General features: G+C 35.2%; 1 protein-coding gene across 1 annotated transcript in view; it reads right to left on the bottom strand.

Moving 5' to 3' along the window:
• Window positions 1–17,866, bottom strand: part of LOC145666911 (octopamine receptor beta-1R-like) — a 361,682-nt gene that overhangs the window by 208,327 nt on the left and 135,489 nt on the right. The gene's annotated exons all lie outside the window — the stretch shown is intronic.

Raw genomic sequence — 17,866 nt, 5'->3', positions numbered from 1 at the left:
TTTCACATTTTGAAACCATGGTAGACTTCGAAATTATGTAAATTCAATATTGGAACTGCTGGATATCTCTCTCTCTCTCTCTCTCTCTCTCTCTCATTCTAAATTACAATAAAGGGTAAATCGAAGGTGGAATCCATTCTTGTATAAATGACCCTACCACCCTATTACTGACTTTGCTATATAAGGAACAATGTACTGAAATCAGGAACGGCAGATTTTTGACATTTCTGGTTTCATACAGGATTAAAGAAGGAGAATGAGTCAATTCTTGAAATTCCGAATCCACTCCGAATAGCATTCCTCTCAATTCCTTACCACCTTTGTTTTGGTACCTGTCAGCAGATGACTAGACGTACAAAGCGGATCTACATTGTAAGACTATGAAAATTATATATAACATAGTTTGAAGTATAATAATAATAATAATAATAATAATAATAATAATAATAATAATAATAATAATAATAATAATAATAATAATAATAATAATAATAATAAACAATTACGTTAGACTATTAGGATCACGACTTAAAGATTATATCCAATGGGATACACGAGATAATTGTTCAATACAAATAAATAATTATGGAAGAACCGATGGAATTAGGAAAAAAGTAGGCACTCATTTTCTGTGAATCATGCTGTATCAACGAATAATTTAAATTAATGAATGATTATAATATTTGGAAATGCATAGAATATACGAAGAGCATGAAGATGCAATAAGATATCGGCATACTTGGTAATAATTTCTTAAATATACTTTAACTAGCAGAATATCCACTCTTCACGTTTTAGTTTGGGAGAATACGTTTGAATTTTGGACACAAAGGGGTGAATTTGGATTTAAACGGCATCAGAAGTGTCACCGTTTATCTCCGCGACCACAAAAACTATGGATTCGACACTAATATCGGTCATTTTCGATCATTTTTAAATATATCCTCTCCCTTTCCCCTAAGTTGTACCGTCAAAGTGAAATAATAAAAAGCCATCCCAGATCTATGTGGAAAATTTGATCGATATCGGTCGTCTGGTTCAAGAATTATTAAGTCACAACGTAGTCACTTTTAGTTTTCATCATATTTAACTATTTCTTCCTCCCCCTTCCGTAAGTTTCACCGTCAGAGTGAAATGATAAAAACAATTGCATGCCTTAACTTCATCTATGTGGCAAGTTTGATAGATATCGGGCCTGTGGTTCAAGAGGTTATTGAGTTTTATTTACTTTACGTTTATATATATATATATAGACCCCTATATATAGGCTATGTATCGGTTTACGTTTACAGAATTATACGTAAAAACAAACACAGTATTCACATAATCAACTCTAGAGTAGTTTCATGATTTATCTCCAAAGATGATTGTTAGATGGGCATAAAATGTAAATGGGACAACCGGAAGGGAACACTCTTTCAAACAAAGAGAGAATCATAAAAAGTGATGTACCTACGATTCGAAACAACCGCTATCCATTACCGTTTTTGTTCTACCTGTCGACAGATAACTGGACGGACACTGCATGCCTCTAAGACTTCTTATTCTTATGCATAGCATAGTTTGAAAGTCGAAAATACCTTCTTGCTAAGAATCCATCTCAAGAGAACATACAAGAGAGGATAATCCCTAACCACCATATCACACATCTAAGCTGGTTGACGTTAAGTGAATTAATTAGTCATACATCTGAAACACATTCAATGTAGCCTATACATTTACGCGTACAGTACATGAATGAAACTTGGTGAGACAAAAACATCAATACCTCTCGCGTGCTTCATTACAGGTACTTCGATTACATACTCTTGGAACTATGCGTTCGTAGAAGAAAGTAAATTTCCGTTTATTCCATTGCTCATATAATAACCTATATTTCAAACATATTATCATGCGATATTGTGTAATAATTGATATAGTATTTATAGAATCATACCGGAAATAAGAAAAAAGCTAGTTTATTTATTAGCAATTGCTATATTTAATTTCTTATGTGGAAAGAGAAAGATTATTTATGATGACTGAGTAATAGTAATAATAAGTAGGTTCCGTTTTTGATACAAATTGCTATAGACTCAAATTCTGGAGATATAATATTGAACAAAGGATGTGGCAGCTCTATCAATTTTTGGTTTAATAGATAAATAACATTGGAAATAGAATCTAGTCTTGACACCCTAAAAGCATATCACAAACCGTTTCTCGTTACTTCTTAGAGCATTTATTTTATTACTAGATGAATCACATTGGAGGTGGAATTTCCTATCGACACACCGAAACCATATTAGAAACCGTTTCTCGCTATCTTTTACGGCTTTTATTTAATAGTAAATTAATTACGTTGAAGTTGGAATCTACTATCAACATACTGAAACCATATTAGAAACCGTTTCTCGCTACTCTTACAGCTTTTATTTATTAGTAGATTAATTACGTTGAAGGTGGAATTTGCTCTTGACACAAAGAAATCATATTAGAAACCGTTTCTCGCTATTTCTTACAGCTTTTATTTATTAGTAGATTAACTACGTTGAAGATGGAATCTCCTATCGACACACCGAAACCATATTAGAAACCGTTTCTCGCTATCGCTTACAGCATTTGATTTATTACTAGATGAAATCATGTTGGAGATGAAATCTGCTCTTGACACTGAAACCATATTAGAAACCGTTTCTCGCTATCCCTTACAGCTTTTATTTATTAGTAGATAAATTACGTTGAAGGTGGAATCTACCCTTGACACACCGAAACCATATTAGAAACCGTTTCTCGCTATCTCTTACAGCTTTTATTTATTAGTAGATAAATTACGTTGAAGGTGGAATCTGCTCTTGACACACCGAAACCATATTATAAACCCTTTCTCGCTATCTCTTACACGTTTTATTTAATTGTAAAGGTGGAATTGCTATCGACACATAGAAACCATATTAGAAAGCGTTTCTGGCTATCTCTTACAAGTTTTATTTATTAGTAGATAAATTACATTGGAGGTGGAATCTGCTCTTGACATACTGAAACCATATTAGAAACCCTTTCTCGCTATCGCTCACAACATTTATTTTTATAGTAGATGAAATCATGTTGGAGATGAAATCTGCTCTTGACACTGATACCATATCAGAAGCCATTTCTCGTTATCCCTTACAGTTTTTGTTTTATTACTAAACTATATAACGTTGAAGATGGAATCTGTTCTTCACACACTGAAGCCATATTAGAAACTGTTTCTCGTTATCTTTTTACAGCTTTTATTTTATGAGAACCAATATACTTACCAGAAGTGATAGTAGATTTATAGATATTTCTTTTTAATACAGAGATAAGAACAGAAGATAGGAATTATTCTAGAAATGCAGAGTACATGTCGAAAACCCACTTCTCGCCGCATAATATCGTTTTTCTTTATGATAATAAATACTGGAAATGGTAGTAGTAGCAGCTTAATATTACTTCTAAATGAAACTTATTCTTGGTACCCTTAAACCATAAATTAAAACAAAAAACTGTCTCTTTACCAGTTTTGCTCATAGACCTGGTGACAGATGAAGAAATAGGTATATTATTCTATGAATTTCTCATACCTGCGTACATAGTAGGTTAGAATAATGAGTAGCATAACGTGTTTTAAGGGGTTTGGTTAATATCAACTCATTAATATATTTGCCTTGTGTCTCTCTATGTATGAGTACAAATTAGTATTTTTTGGTATGCATTTCCTAGAATTGAACATCCTTCGGAAATGAAGGGGAGGTAGTACAAATGCATCATATTATGCTGTCTAGCTTTTCCTCTGTGTCGCATTTTTCTGATTTTGTGTAGGAAATTACGAAGCGATACCACTTCCGAAAACGATCATATATATGTATATACAAATATTAAAACAACAAAAAAAAAAAAAAAAAAAACGTTATTAGTATGGATCATCATAGTACTAATAGAAGCTTAACAAGAGGATTAGAGTGTGTTGACAATTTGTAATGGAAGGGTGTTCTGCTCTATTCTCTTGCTGAGATAACACAAGGCCAAGCGGCGCACTCACAGCATCTGACCATCCATTCCACTCTGGAATCGATAACGGCTTCCAAAAGCTCTTTGCCAATATTCTGGTTGGTCAATATCGGATGGATGCGTATTTTCGCTTCCAGACTTTAACGTTCTCCTATTCACTTCTCACAGTGTTAATAAAAAAAGAGAGAGAGAGAGAGAAAGAAAGAAAAGAAATTTGACCGAGATTTCTTTGTAATAGTTCCTTTGTACAGTATGTTTGCATTCATACAAGAATTGCATCGCAGTATAACTGTAAGCGTTTTCATCTGCAATACGAGATATCAAGTTTCGATCCTTAGTGAACCTTCCTCGGTAGTATAGCAGCTGGTGCCGGTGCACTTGGTCCCGGGTTTGATTCCCAGTAGGAGAACATAAAATTTGGATGCACTACACTATGTGCAGACTCCACCTTGAACTGTACATAAGGTCTCATATAGTTTCGGTACTGAAACGAGAAGCTAAACTTAAAAAAATTAAACGATCCATAGAAAAATACATATATATATCCTAATCTCAGATAATATTACACGTTAACTTAGGAACATATCTAAATATGCTTAAAATCACGCCTATCATAAAAAGAGATGAGATTGAGCGCTTCAAGTCAGCCTTGACAACATTCTGCGTGCGCGACTGATTGTTGGCATTGGTCACTTTTTTCAAATAATAAGAATATGTGAAACAATGAATATTACAATGACATCAATAACGTACACAAGGCTTTAAAAGAATAGTCTTTCTCAATGTCATCTGAAGGCGGTAATTATGAAAAGAAAACTTTTCTAAAATCCAGAATTGACTATACGCATGATGAACAAAATGAAATAAGCGATCAGGGACACCAGGCACGGAATTAGTCCTAGAAGCGACAGTGTTATTAGCGACAGGAACTATTTATCTTCCTATGAGCGACCGATTCATTTACATTGAGATGATGGAAGATGATATGATTCCCTCTCGTAAAATATGCTTGCCTTTGGCGTTATAAGCGTCTGAACAACCTTGCTATGAAAATTGTACGTCCCAATGATAGTGTTTCATCAAATATATTTTGCCTCTATAGTGAATGCAAATAAAACTCATCTTAATTTTGAGTTAGATTTGATATAAAACATATCAAATAACGTAACGAGACAAGAGGCATATTTAATGAGAAATATATTCCTATGTAATTAATTATTGAAAATCCAATTGTAATATCCAATTTCTTCAAAAGCTCTGCTTTCTGTACTTAATCTAATTCAAATGTAATTACTCACTAAGCAAATTATTTATTTGATTTTAGAAAACTTAAGCTTGTAACATGTTCACCAACTACCTACTTTTTAGACTTCCTAAGACTCCATGAAGAAAATGAGAAAATGCATTTCAATAATAAAAGACAACTCTCCAGATCCCTTACATCTAATTGGCTATTCCCTCCAACCAATCCCACCAATTACGATGCAGTACACGCTAAACAATCCAAGAGGTAAACAAACTCTTTAAATTACCTTCCCCTGTTGTAAGTTACCAAAACGTAAAGTAATTGCTTAAGAAATGAGATCTCTTAAATGGGACGTAAATTTTTCATAGTACATTTTGTTAGGTTGTAAATCACACTGGCGTGAAACAAGAGGGAATCTCATCTTCTTCCATTATCTTAGTATGAACGAATCGGTGACTTATAGGCTAATTAAGAGATCGAATCGGTCGCTCATAGGACAGTTAACAGTTTCTGTTGCACTTAAGACTGTCGCAAGTAGGACGACCCTAGGTGCACACGCAAGAATCTAGTTTAGGAGGGGCCGAGGGGGTCCGAATTCAATATGAAGATACATTATATTAAAATATGTAAACCATCTCTAACATTAGACTAAATTTACAAAAAAAAAAAAAAAACGAATTTCCGAAGGAATATGGGCCCTCAGGATCCACTCTTCCTTACGTCCCTGAACAACACAATCAGCACATTCATAAGAACGAAGATATTAGAAAACGTTTTATTGATGTTTATTTTCTGGGCAAACAAGAACAAACTTTCCAGGGTCGTAATGAGAATACAGATTCTTCAAATAAAGGAAATTACGTACAACTGCTAATAAGTTCATTATAACATTGGAAATATTCAACATGTGTTAACAAAACGAATCTGACCAAAACATCTAATACATTATTATCACTTGTGTAGCTGTTCCAACAATGTAATATTGCCTTCACAAGACACCTTTGTGGAAGCTAGATCAGTTGATTATTGATTAACTGTTATCAAGAACTGTTAAATATTTTTAGAATTTAGAGAAAAGATACTTGCATGTTTTATATCATTCAGTGGTGGCTCATGAAGGAAGTTACAGTGGTAAAAGATAAAGTTATATCGCTTGAAACTAAGGGAATAAATGTTACCTAATGTGGTAATTGCTGTATCCAACATAAAGTTCATTAATAATTTTTTTCTCTTACTTCAAGAGAAAGAATTTTAATTTTTATCGGTGTGACCTCCTCACGAACCACCTCTGATATCATTGTTTATCTAAGGTTAAATTTCACCACGTGCTACTGCAGTGTATAAGTTCAAACGCGACCAAAATGTAGATGAAAATGAAATGAAAATTATATATATATATATATATATATAAATATATATATATATATATATATATATAGGGTAAAGTAAGGTATGTTCGTGATAAATCACTATAAAGCCGATATTTTTACTAAAAGTTAAAACCTAAGCAAAAAGTAAGGCTGCATATAGATAGTGCGTACATTGCTTTATATTGTTCCGCTGTATTGTTTATTCTGCATTCAATCTGTAGTGTGTATCAAGTTAGTTTATAAAATGAATACATGCATAGGTAATTTCGTGAGAGGTAAGGAAAGTTCGTGATAGTGGGTAGGTATATTCGTGATAACACTGTAATTAGTACAATATAATGATGCTGATTGAACATGGGAATGAAATATCAGCAGGAAAGAAGCGACTTGCAGTTATAAAGCGTTTGATACACAGAATACGCTAACCTTAATCGACAGAACTACCTAGGGCCTATCCATTATGATGTGGGTATGTAAATATGCCTTATCAATTCTTAATAGCAAATCACACATAGAAACAAACACACAGATTAGGTCCATCACAAACAAAAACGAAGTTCGTTTGAACAAATTCGTGTAACAGTAAGTCCTCATCGGAACTTGAAGGAGTTGTGGCGCAAGAATCACACATAAACACATGAACACACCCGACCTGTCGTCCTGCTTTTGACAAAGCACATGTTATGGCACTAAACAGAAAGAACATTAGATCCACTTATCCCCTGTCTTATTATGCGCATTGTCTTCATAGCTTTCACCATACACATCACATTCCCAATCATCATCACGAACTGCCTGTTTCTAAAGATAGGCCCAGTTTTATTGTTATAGGAAGATCGTGAAGTCTAAGGTTGATCAGCAGAGTTACTATTTTGCATGTTAGTAGGGTTAGAAACCGAGAGTTTTCTCGGTCGACCAACTTGCTTTCTGTAAGTAGTAGTAGGACTAAGTTCGTTCAGACATTTTGCGGATGAATCTCTCTGCTTTCGTCTTTTGGACGGAACTCTCAGATTTAGTCCGTATCTTTTCTTGAACTCACCCCACCACCATTTATTTGCACATTCACTTTCAGTGTTTGTGAAAGTTTTTTTTTTTTTTTTTCTCCCTGCTGATTTAGCAATCTTGTATGCGAAACTCCTGATTTGCTTTACCGTAAGTCCAAAGCCAGCTTCCTGCATATGATCGATAATGTAGTGATAAACTTTTAATTCCAGTTCAGGTGTCAATGCATCCCATTTGCGGCACGTACCGCATGTTTCATTTCCAATATCAGCTAGGCTTTGTCTCTTCAAGAAATCGTTTAGGATACAGCACGGAATTTTCATCACTCTTGAGGCTCTTCACACAGAATAACCTCCCACGTTCACCATTTTAGCTGCCCTCACGAAGTATTTCTGCTCACATGCTCGATATTTTCCTTTCGTGGGTGGTATCTGAAACAACCTAAATAGGTCTAGCTATTCACTATGAATAAATGTAAACATAATATTGACAAAATGGGATCATGGATTTTTACTAGGAGCGAAAAGGTCAAGATAATCAGGACGTTGGTCTATAGACATATAGGAAGGAAAGTGGACCACAGTCGAGGCTAGCTGATAGGGTTATAGCCGTACCTAAGCTTTAGGCAATTATTTATCGTTGATGGAGTTTTCAATTGCGTGCGCAGTTAATTTAATATGTGAATACTGTGGACGAGGTATTTTTATTGTCATGAAGGACAGGTAATTTCGTTACAGTAAGGTAATTTCGTGATAGCCTCTACACAAGAATCAGACTGATAATTACACGTTATATTTATTAGAATACTATCTTATAACACGATAACTACGAAAATTTGACCTTCTTAGCAAAAACGAAGCCCTGATTTCAAGCTACGTGGCAACTTGTCCATAGATGCAAATGTTCATTAAGAATTTTACATGTGTTCTTAAGATTGTAAAATGTTTAGAAAGCGACACACAGACATACTACTACCGCAGAAAATTAAATTAATATATCAGTTATGAAACTGAACAGCAATATTTACGTGTCTCGTTTTGCTCTCGTTGTTATCTCATGAAAATAACAGACGTGACACAATCTTCCGCACAATGTAAACATTATTCCTTCCTCTGTCTTGTTTTCCTTCAAACATATTTGTGCACATGACCCAGCGGCGCCGGCCTACGCATGAAACTGGATCCATGCTCGATCTTGTGGCAAGAAATGGAAATCTCACTGGTATAAGAATCTTTGCTACAATTGCTTAAAAAATTATCACGAAATTACTTATACCACGAATATACCTTACTTTACCCTATATAATATTATTTGACGGTCCAGGATTAGTTCTTAGGAGATAGATGATTAATGAAAGAGAGTAATTACGAAATTCAATTTTGTGTGCTCTCCCACCGGGAATCGGGATCCAGACTATGTAGAGAGTATACACCAAAAGCGCACGCGATAACCACTAGACCAGCAGGGAGTGCGCAATATACGTATATATAACGGTTCTACAGATCTTGGTGCAAGTTAGTTGTAAAACTAAGAACCCCGCAACATGTTCACAATCGGGCCCTGCACCACCTAAGGCCTGCCCTGACTTTATACGTATAATATACATCACGAAGACGGACATCTAAACTACTGATATACGTATAATGCCCACACTGAACCTATACAGATAATATTCGTGCACAACGGCTAGATGTTACGTACAATATACATATGGTATACATATATGTGCTGTGTGGGAACCTTTATTCCAAACAGTTAGAGTGCATAAATGCAATGTAATGCGGATAAATAATTGGACAGGTTAAAGTTACAGAGGTCTAAGTCGTTTTTTCAAGAATAAAGATTTAGACTCAAAATCCAGATCTGTATTAGTGAATTATTAAGAGAAAATGTAACTCAGAGCTTGATTCAACTGTCAAGTTCTAGTGATAAAGGAAACAGGTGTTTTGTTCCCGAATTTATTACAGAACCCTTTATGTTAATTTCTGGACACTATTACAATTTTAACCCGTCCAATTGTTGTTTTACATAAAGTATTATGTGTACGCTGCCCCAAGCATGGGCGCCCGAATAAAATTTTCTACGGGATGCTATCTCCCTGGTTTAGAAATATATCTTACAATCTATATATTATCGTAAGCCAGGAGGGCTGGGCCCCAGGCCCCCTGCTTGCCACTTCGGGAGCCCATAGCCCCAAGGTTAAATTGAGTTGATTTTGAGTTTAACGTCCTGTTCAGCAGCGAGGATATATGAGACGTAGACCTACTGATTAACGTGGAATTCGAACCACACGAGCTCCCGCCGGGAATCGAACCTGGGTCTCCCACCCCAGAGGCGCGTGCGCTAACCGCTTAGCCACCAAGGAGCTCTCATGGCTCCAAGGTGTGTGTGTGTGTGTATACGCGACTGTAGATATTTGTCAATCTTTTGCTTGTTCCTCTTCAGGTCCGCAACTAGAGGGGAGCCAGGGGGGCTGGCCCCCATAAACTTTTCATGGCCCCTTCAGACCTCAATACAAAATGCTATTGTTAATGCAAAAATCACAATTTAGATATTTGTAAGAGAATTTTTAATGACTTGCCCCCTATCTTCTTAATGCCCCCCCCCCAGTTCCTGTGTGGTTGCGAACCTGTTCTTCTTCGAAAAGTCCTGTGAATGTCTATCTATGCACGTATGGTAAAGAAATATTGAACTACCTTCAACTATTAAAGATATTGACTTGGATTATTGTCCGTTTTCGGAGAAAGTTTACCGAAGCTCAACTTGTCAGCTTTACGTTTGAAAGATGATAGTATGTAGATAATTTGCTAGTAATTTGGTTCAATTCTGTGTTGGGCCACTGATGGTAATTTCCAGTCATTTGCCTCCCAGGGTAAAACTGTTTGTGTATAGCAACCATTTACTTCCATTATTTTTAACATTATTATTATAGAATAATTTAGCATTACGGATAGTAAAATCTGTGTGATGATTTTAAAAGATTTCGCACGCTTTTTTGATCTTTAAACATAATGAGCACTAGATGGTTCTGCTTAATCCCGTTTTTAATGCCGAGAGTTCCGTTGGGAGATTATCAAGCAAGATAAGAAGAATTTTGACATCATTTGAGTCATTAATCACTTCCATACAGCCCATTCATTTTAAAAGCATTAAGCAGAGATGTTGATTATTAGCGAGTTGTTTATACATAATGCCTTAAGCGTAGCCCCATCCAGATTTTTAAGTATTGCTACAGAATGTTCTATTCGTCATAATTTTATTCTATTAGCTCTTTATTATTATGCATCAATGTAATGTATTCTTCTGCAAAAATTTAAAACATACAGCGCAAATAAAAATGATGGACTTATTTTTAGACATTTATTCTCTAACATCTAATAAACATTATGCTATTGTGAGAAAAGGTAAACTATCAAAGTTTTCTTGAACCATATTATTACAAGTGTTCTACGTGAGCACTTTGCGTAACATAACTCACATTAAGGCAATTATCTATCTCCTGCAAGTGTTCATAGGTTTCCTTAATAAAATATCCCTCGTCTGACACAAAATTTTTCCCTTTTCTTATCAAATCTTCACTAATTTGTTAAGTGTCCAATTCCTATAGCAGAAGTTATGTCGTAAAAATTATTTTAGTTACATTAAAGGAAATGCCAATCACATTTGTATTGTTCATTTGCTTTTTGCGGTTATATTTTATTTTTTCCTTCACTTTTTTAACATAATAGCCAGCAATAGGTGTAAGTTATACTACTTGGAACGGACAGACAGAGACAAACACACACACAGAAAATAGGCCTACTTGTATTGTATTGGTTGGTCAATCAATCAGCATGAGAATTTCCATGGATTTTTACCTTTTATTGAAAAATTCCCTTTTTCCCGTTTTTTGCTAAATTTACCTATGAAATTTCCCTAAAGCCACGAACACTGTCTCCTGCCAAACCTTTCCTAGCATATTGTAGTCACTATTCGCAAGTCATTTCATGCTCGCTGCTGATTCTTAGCGGTAGAAAGTGGAAACACTGCATGGAAACTAAACTTTGAAAGTTAACCTTCCGAAGTAAATATCTCAAAATAATATATGCTCAGTCAGAGGTAAAAATGGATCTGAAAAGTTAGGCGGACGCATGACGTCACTCTGTCCCCTGTGCCTATCTTTGCCTATATTTGCCCATTTTTAAGAATTGGAGGAACGCGATAGATATTTTAGAAGTGAGTGGACGACGTTCCCCCGCTTTCCTCCTAACTTTTACCCCTGTGTTCAGTAGAATAAACATATATTCACAGAATAAACTTCTGAAATTTCGTCCAACATTTTGACTTGCTCTGTATTTAAAAAAAAACAATAATTGAACTAAAATATTTCACTCTCATTACTTTCTAAGACTAAATCATAATTTAAGCTTTGAGTAACGATAACAGAGATAAACGCATGGTAATCGTGTACTCTCTACATAACGTAAACGTTAATTTTGTACCCTTGTTAGTCAATTTGTTCCGAGGCATATATACTCGCCTAGTGTCACAGTTTAACGTATCTAGACCTGGCCCAAGGATATATTCAACATCTCTGAAACTTTCAGAGTTTTGTTGATATGAATATATAAATATAATACGAATTCAAGTTAGTTTTTTTTTTTTTTTTTTTTTTTTTTTTTTTTAAAGTCCTGCCTTTCCCACCTTGGTGCTCTGACTACGCTAATGATCTAAACCAATTTTAAACTTTAGATTTTTGTAATGTTCTCCATCGGGGAAGGAATGGACGATTTTTCTTTATATCTTAGGAATAAAGATATTTTACTGGAGGCTGGGGAAAAATATAGCTATCTTCGTGAAAAGGGTCCTAGTGATATTGTTTGTTCTCTCATTATTCAATAATTTATTCAGAACACAATTACATGGTATAAAGGATAGTTTATTCTTGGGATAAACTCTGTTCGGGCGATTTTTTCAAGCAAGACTCGTGCAAGTTTATTCATATTTGATAAATAAACATTTTATTAATAATCGAATTTCATAATGAATTATGGATTAATTTATTAATCATGAAAACTGTTTTGCAAGTGCTGGCTTACCACTGGGAGGTGAGTTTTATTCAGGTGATTTTGTCAAAACAAGAAGGTAGGTGATTTTAACCTTCGTGCCAAAATGCCCCTGCTGAATATCAAATGTTACCAGTTGAGGAGCTTCCACTTATCACTTGGAGCACCAAAATGCTCCTTCTCACACTGAGAAAGAAAGGACTAGGATTTCCGTGTGGATACAACGTATTTACGCGGGTGCGCTCCTTAAGTAATGTAATTTCATGTATAAAAGTACAGCAGGTGGGAACACCATGCCAAGTCTGGAGTTCGGCGTCGAACTAGATTCGCTGTGATTAGGTAATTTTATTCACATGATTGATTTCGTGTTAAAAACTATTACTCTCGTAAGGTAGGGAGTCACAGATTTAGAAAGAACCAAGAGAGGACACTCGTAAGAAGGTAGTAACAACATTATATACCTAGGTTACCACCGTCGGAATGGGTATGGCGTTAATTCTAGATTTGAAATGGTGGTCCTACAATATAAAATTCTCGCTGGACGGTGGTGTAGATCGTAGTACTGATGAAACATTACTTAATGTGGTGATGCGCATAACCTGGTAAAAACAGCATTTACATGCCGACTGGATTAGGCATTTTTCTCCGTGCAGGAAATGATTTTATTGCAAGGGCGATTTTATTACAAGAAATGTAAAAGCTAGCCCTTAACTCGGTAATATATTTCTAAATTTTACCCCTTTCACTTTGTATCCCCTTTTAAACAATACGTTCCGTTTTTTATAGCTTTGGTAACGAAAAGGTAACTAATATGAGGTCGTCCGATAAGTCAGTGAATATTGAGAAATGTTAAAGTATAATTATCTATAGACACACGAAAGAAAAAACATAAAATATATCACAGTTCATTTCCTATAACACATTGGCATCGTAGACTATTTAGTTGTAAGTAATCGTTCTTACACTTGATCGACTCTGAAAAAACTACGATTTAACAAAAGGCTTGTGAGACCAGGGTTCGGTTCCCGGTATATCATGTTTTGATGCCACGTTCATTTCCAGCTCCATGTTTAATATAGCCTGGGTATTGAAACACAAGTTATACATCAATCCATCCAACTACAATAACTGAGTTCCGTACGTAATCGAACATGGTTTGAAAACTTATAAATTCAATGCGATTATTGAATTACAATTATTACATAAAAATCGGACATGTGATCTCATACTGCGTTTCCAGTAATTTCCCATATTCAGCTTCCAGTTGTTGCTGGGTATCCACTCACACTCTTGGAAAAAGTAAAATGAAATAAGTTTTGAACATCGCACATCTAGGAGGCTCCAAAGGGCATCCGGAACTGTACAGTTAATTCCGTGCTAATACGTAACAATCAGTGCCGGATTTAAGTATAATCTAAACAAGCTACAGCTTAAGGTCCCACTCGCTTGGGGGCCTAAAAACTTAAAGAAAAAAAATTATTGTAATGTAATTTGCAAATAACAAGAAAAAACATACAACAATTGTGTTTTGTATCGTTATGTACTAGGCTTTTATGAAGCAAGTAATATTGCTCCATTTCTCAGCCCCATTTATAATGAGGCCTCTGTTATCCAGCTCCGCTTATGGTTGGGCTCCCGTTTCCTTGTTATGCTAGTAATGGACCCTTGTTTTCCAATTAGATAGCCAGTAAATCCATAAATTAACTGTAGCTTATATTCAAAGCTTAAAAAAGGAGATATTTTGTTGCCGAAAAAGAAAGCTTGACGTATAAAGGGCCCCTTTCAATAGCTTATAGGACCTTACCAAACCTAAATCCGGTACTGGTAACAAGTTAACAACTGAACCAACTCACTAATAACTGAATCAAAGTAGTAAGTGCAATAGAAACACCCCTTGTCTACTCGTCTGTTGTTCGCGATGGAGCGTTCTGGAACAAATTAGATAACATTTTCATAAGACATTCTTGAACGAGGCATTATGATATTTCACCTTATTTTATTCACAATTCGTAAATTAATGTTTCGTTAACAATTCAACAATATGGCATAATTCATTAATAATGAAATGTTTACAAAGAGTAATATGTTCTTGTCCGGTGAGTTATTTTTGGGTGATGGTTTCAAACAGCACTCTGGCAATTTTTCTTCAAATTTGGTAAATAAATGCTGGCTTATATGGAATAATTAATTAGTCATCTAGACGTGATGGCTTAAATGTGCCGTAAAAGATTACACAGTCTCTACGGATGGGAAATTTTACTATATTCTGTATGGTCTAGAACAGTACTGAGAAAAACATTGTAGGTGGTGCACTTAAAAAGGTAGGTTAAATGCGTGATTCCTGCAGGTTTTGGACTTAACGTACAGCAGACGTATAACTGAAAACGCATGTTTTATATTACTTTCCGTATAAATGTTCCATCTATACGTGCTTATTGTATGAAACAAGGCGGTCAGGATCTCACATACAAATGGACGTATACAATATAGATGAGGAATGTAACATAAGTACATGCATGTGATATACGGAAAACTGCTAGATGTCATAATCCTGCAACGGCATAATATAACATCTAAGCAGGTAAAGTATGTAGCATATGGATAACGTATGCTCCGTACTGATTTCTGTAGTAAGCAAAAGGATCCCGTACAGTTGTACAACATACCGCTGTCCGGAGAACGGATTTTTCTCAGTGAGGGATTCTCAACTATTTCCATTGGCGTACCAGCGAAGGGCTAAGTCGTACGTACCATTCAGCAGCAACTCGAGTACCACAGGTTGAGAATTCCTAGTCCACGGAATATTTTAAGTTTGCTCCAAATACAGGACTCACAAAAAGTCATCCAATATTAGATGCCAAGAGTTGTTCTTTCTCAATATCAGTTAGACATTAAAATATTCCATTTCTTTTCACATTTTTGCTTTATTCTACTGATCTTAGGGAGACCGGAGGGGAAAGTAAAGGAGACCAATTATCTCCTCATGGGTTTTCGAAAGAGGTTTAATATTTCGAAACATGTGTCAAAAAGTATTAGATTCGCTTACTAACCAACTTTAGTATTCATTATATTTAATAAAAGTAATCAAGTTATACAATGTACATCAATAAAAATTGTTTTACATAAGTTATTACGTAAATCAAGATGTGTATTTTTTAGACTTCAATTGCGTATTGGTCCTCGCCTCACCCTTAGAAAAATCATGCGAACATTTCGGAACACGAATCTGGCGATTTCGTTCAGATTTGGTAAATAAGTCTTCATTAATAACACTACATGGTATTACAAATAATTGTCACAATATTTTGGGATCAGAATCTTCACATCAAAATAAGGTAAAAGTTCATATGGACCTGTGGTCGGAAGTGCATAGTTTCTTAGTTACAGGGCGCCGAAAACGTGAAGAAATGAACTTTAAAGTTCCATAGTCCCAGTACTATAGGACCGATAGAAGTCTGGAGCAGGACATCACTAAGGATCTAGTATGTAAACTTTCCAAATATCCATCTTTCCTAACCTAGGCTGTTTGGGAGTACTTGAAACTCTCCACATACCTCTCTAAAAAAATTGGTGTGCAAGTACTGGAGGATTCTTAAACATGAATATTTGGATAGCTCACATACCAGTTCCTCAGTGATGTCTTAACCCCATTACGATAGGTCTCATAATAGTGGATATATGAACTTTTAAAATTCACTTACTTCACGTTTTCGACACTCTATAACTCCGAAACTATCCGCTTTCGAGCACAGGCCCATATGAACTTTTTTTTTCTTATTTTGATGTGAGGAAACTGTTTGCAACATATTGTGGTACATGTTTTGTATATTATGTACAGACACTCTAAACATTATGTATAGTTAAATAATCAGGAGAGAATGCATAAGTGATAGTTTAAATGTTCCACGAAAAGATTACACAGTTTCAACGAAATTTATTTATTTATTTATTTATTTTTTTACTATATTAGAGTAATTCAGGGGAAGTGAACATAGTTAGCATGAAAGTGAAGAAATCTACACAGAAATGCTAGCACGGCTGATTGACAATTATATACGAATAGGATAGACCTTTTGTATTCTGAAAATACAAGTATGGTTCATATCATGTCTCAAGAAACGTGTACTGAAAGAAATGAACCATACAAGGTAAATTATTGACTTTACCCCACAGTGGGGGTGAAGTGAATATACGTATATGTGAAGTGGTGAGAAGAAGTGTCCTTGACTTAATGTAAATAACAAGATATAAACTACTATATAATGAGTATACAGCTAAGGAAGAACACCTACATGATGTAAAGCTACATAAGCTATTGTTGTAGAAATGCTTAAGAAGCAAATAGACATACCAACCCGAGATAGTGTCCAAAGTACCATGTCGGGAGCATTGAGTTGTTTGACCGTACTACAAGAAGGAGCACAATATTTGAGTTCCCAATAGGTTTTGAACCTAGGTTTCTTCTATACGAGACTGTGGTTAGGAGAACAGACAAGAAATATCTTGTAATTAGATGTAAATGTGATCTGGGCTCCATATTGTATACATAAAATGATTAATTATAAATGATATTAATGATATATGGAATTAAGGACTATTCACATCACCCCAAAATGTGTTAGCTACTTCACCCCATCTCGCCGTCATTTTTTTAACGTGTTTTGTAGCTTTATGTTTGCAATATATTGAGGCATATCTATATACACGAGTACCTAATAATCGCCTCATGCTGTTGTGGAAGTATTGGATACAACATGATTACTTCAGGAAAAATTGGCCTAGTTTCTTAATGTTCATATTACAATATCAACAAAAAGGGCTACAAACTAATTCACCTGCCCTGCTGTTCCTGCTCTCTGCATTCAATAGTTCGTTTCTTTCCTCTGACACTACCTTCTTGGCCAACTCTAGAATTAATACTACACACACAAGGGCTTTGCAAGGTCAGCCCCGATCATGCTTTGTTGCCACATATCATTAAACTTAACTCTATTCACTTCACCCCTATGGTCACTTCCCCCCGAATTACTCTATACTATATTTTGTGTGGTTTATAGTATTTTCGTATTCGGTTCACTGCGAAGTTATTAGATTCAGAAATTAACGTGAAAAAGTAATAAAGTGTGAAGTGTTCGGAGTTTTTCTTTCTAATTATCAGTTAACCATTACAAATATTTAATTTCCATTCA

The sequence above is a fragment of the Thermobia domestica genome, chromosome 12 (genome assembly GCF_964235325.1).
Source record: "Thermobia domestica chromosome 12, izTheDome1.hap1.1, whole genome shotgun sequence".
NCBI lineage: Eukaryota > Metazoa > Arthropoda > Insecta > Zygentoma > Lepismatidae > Thermobia > Thermobia domestica.
This window is presented reverse-complemented; position numbering and strand designations above follow the sequence as displayed.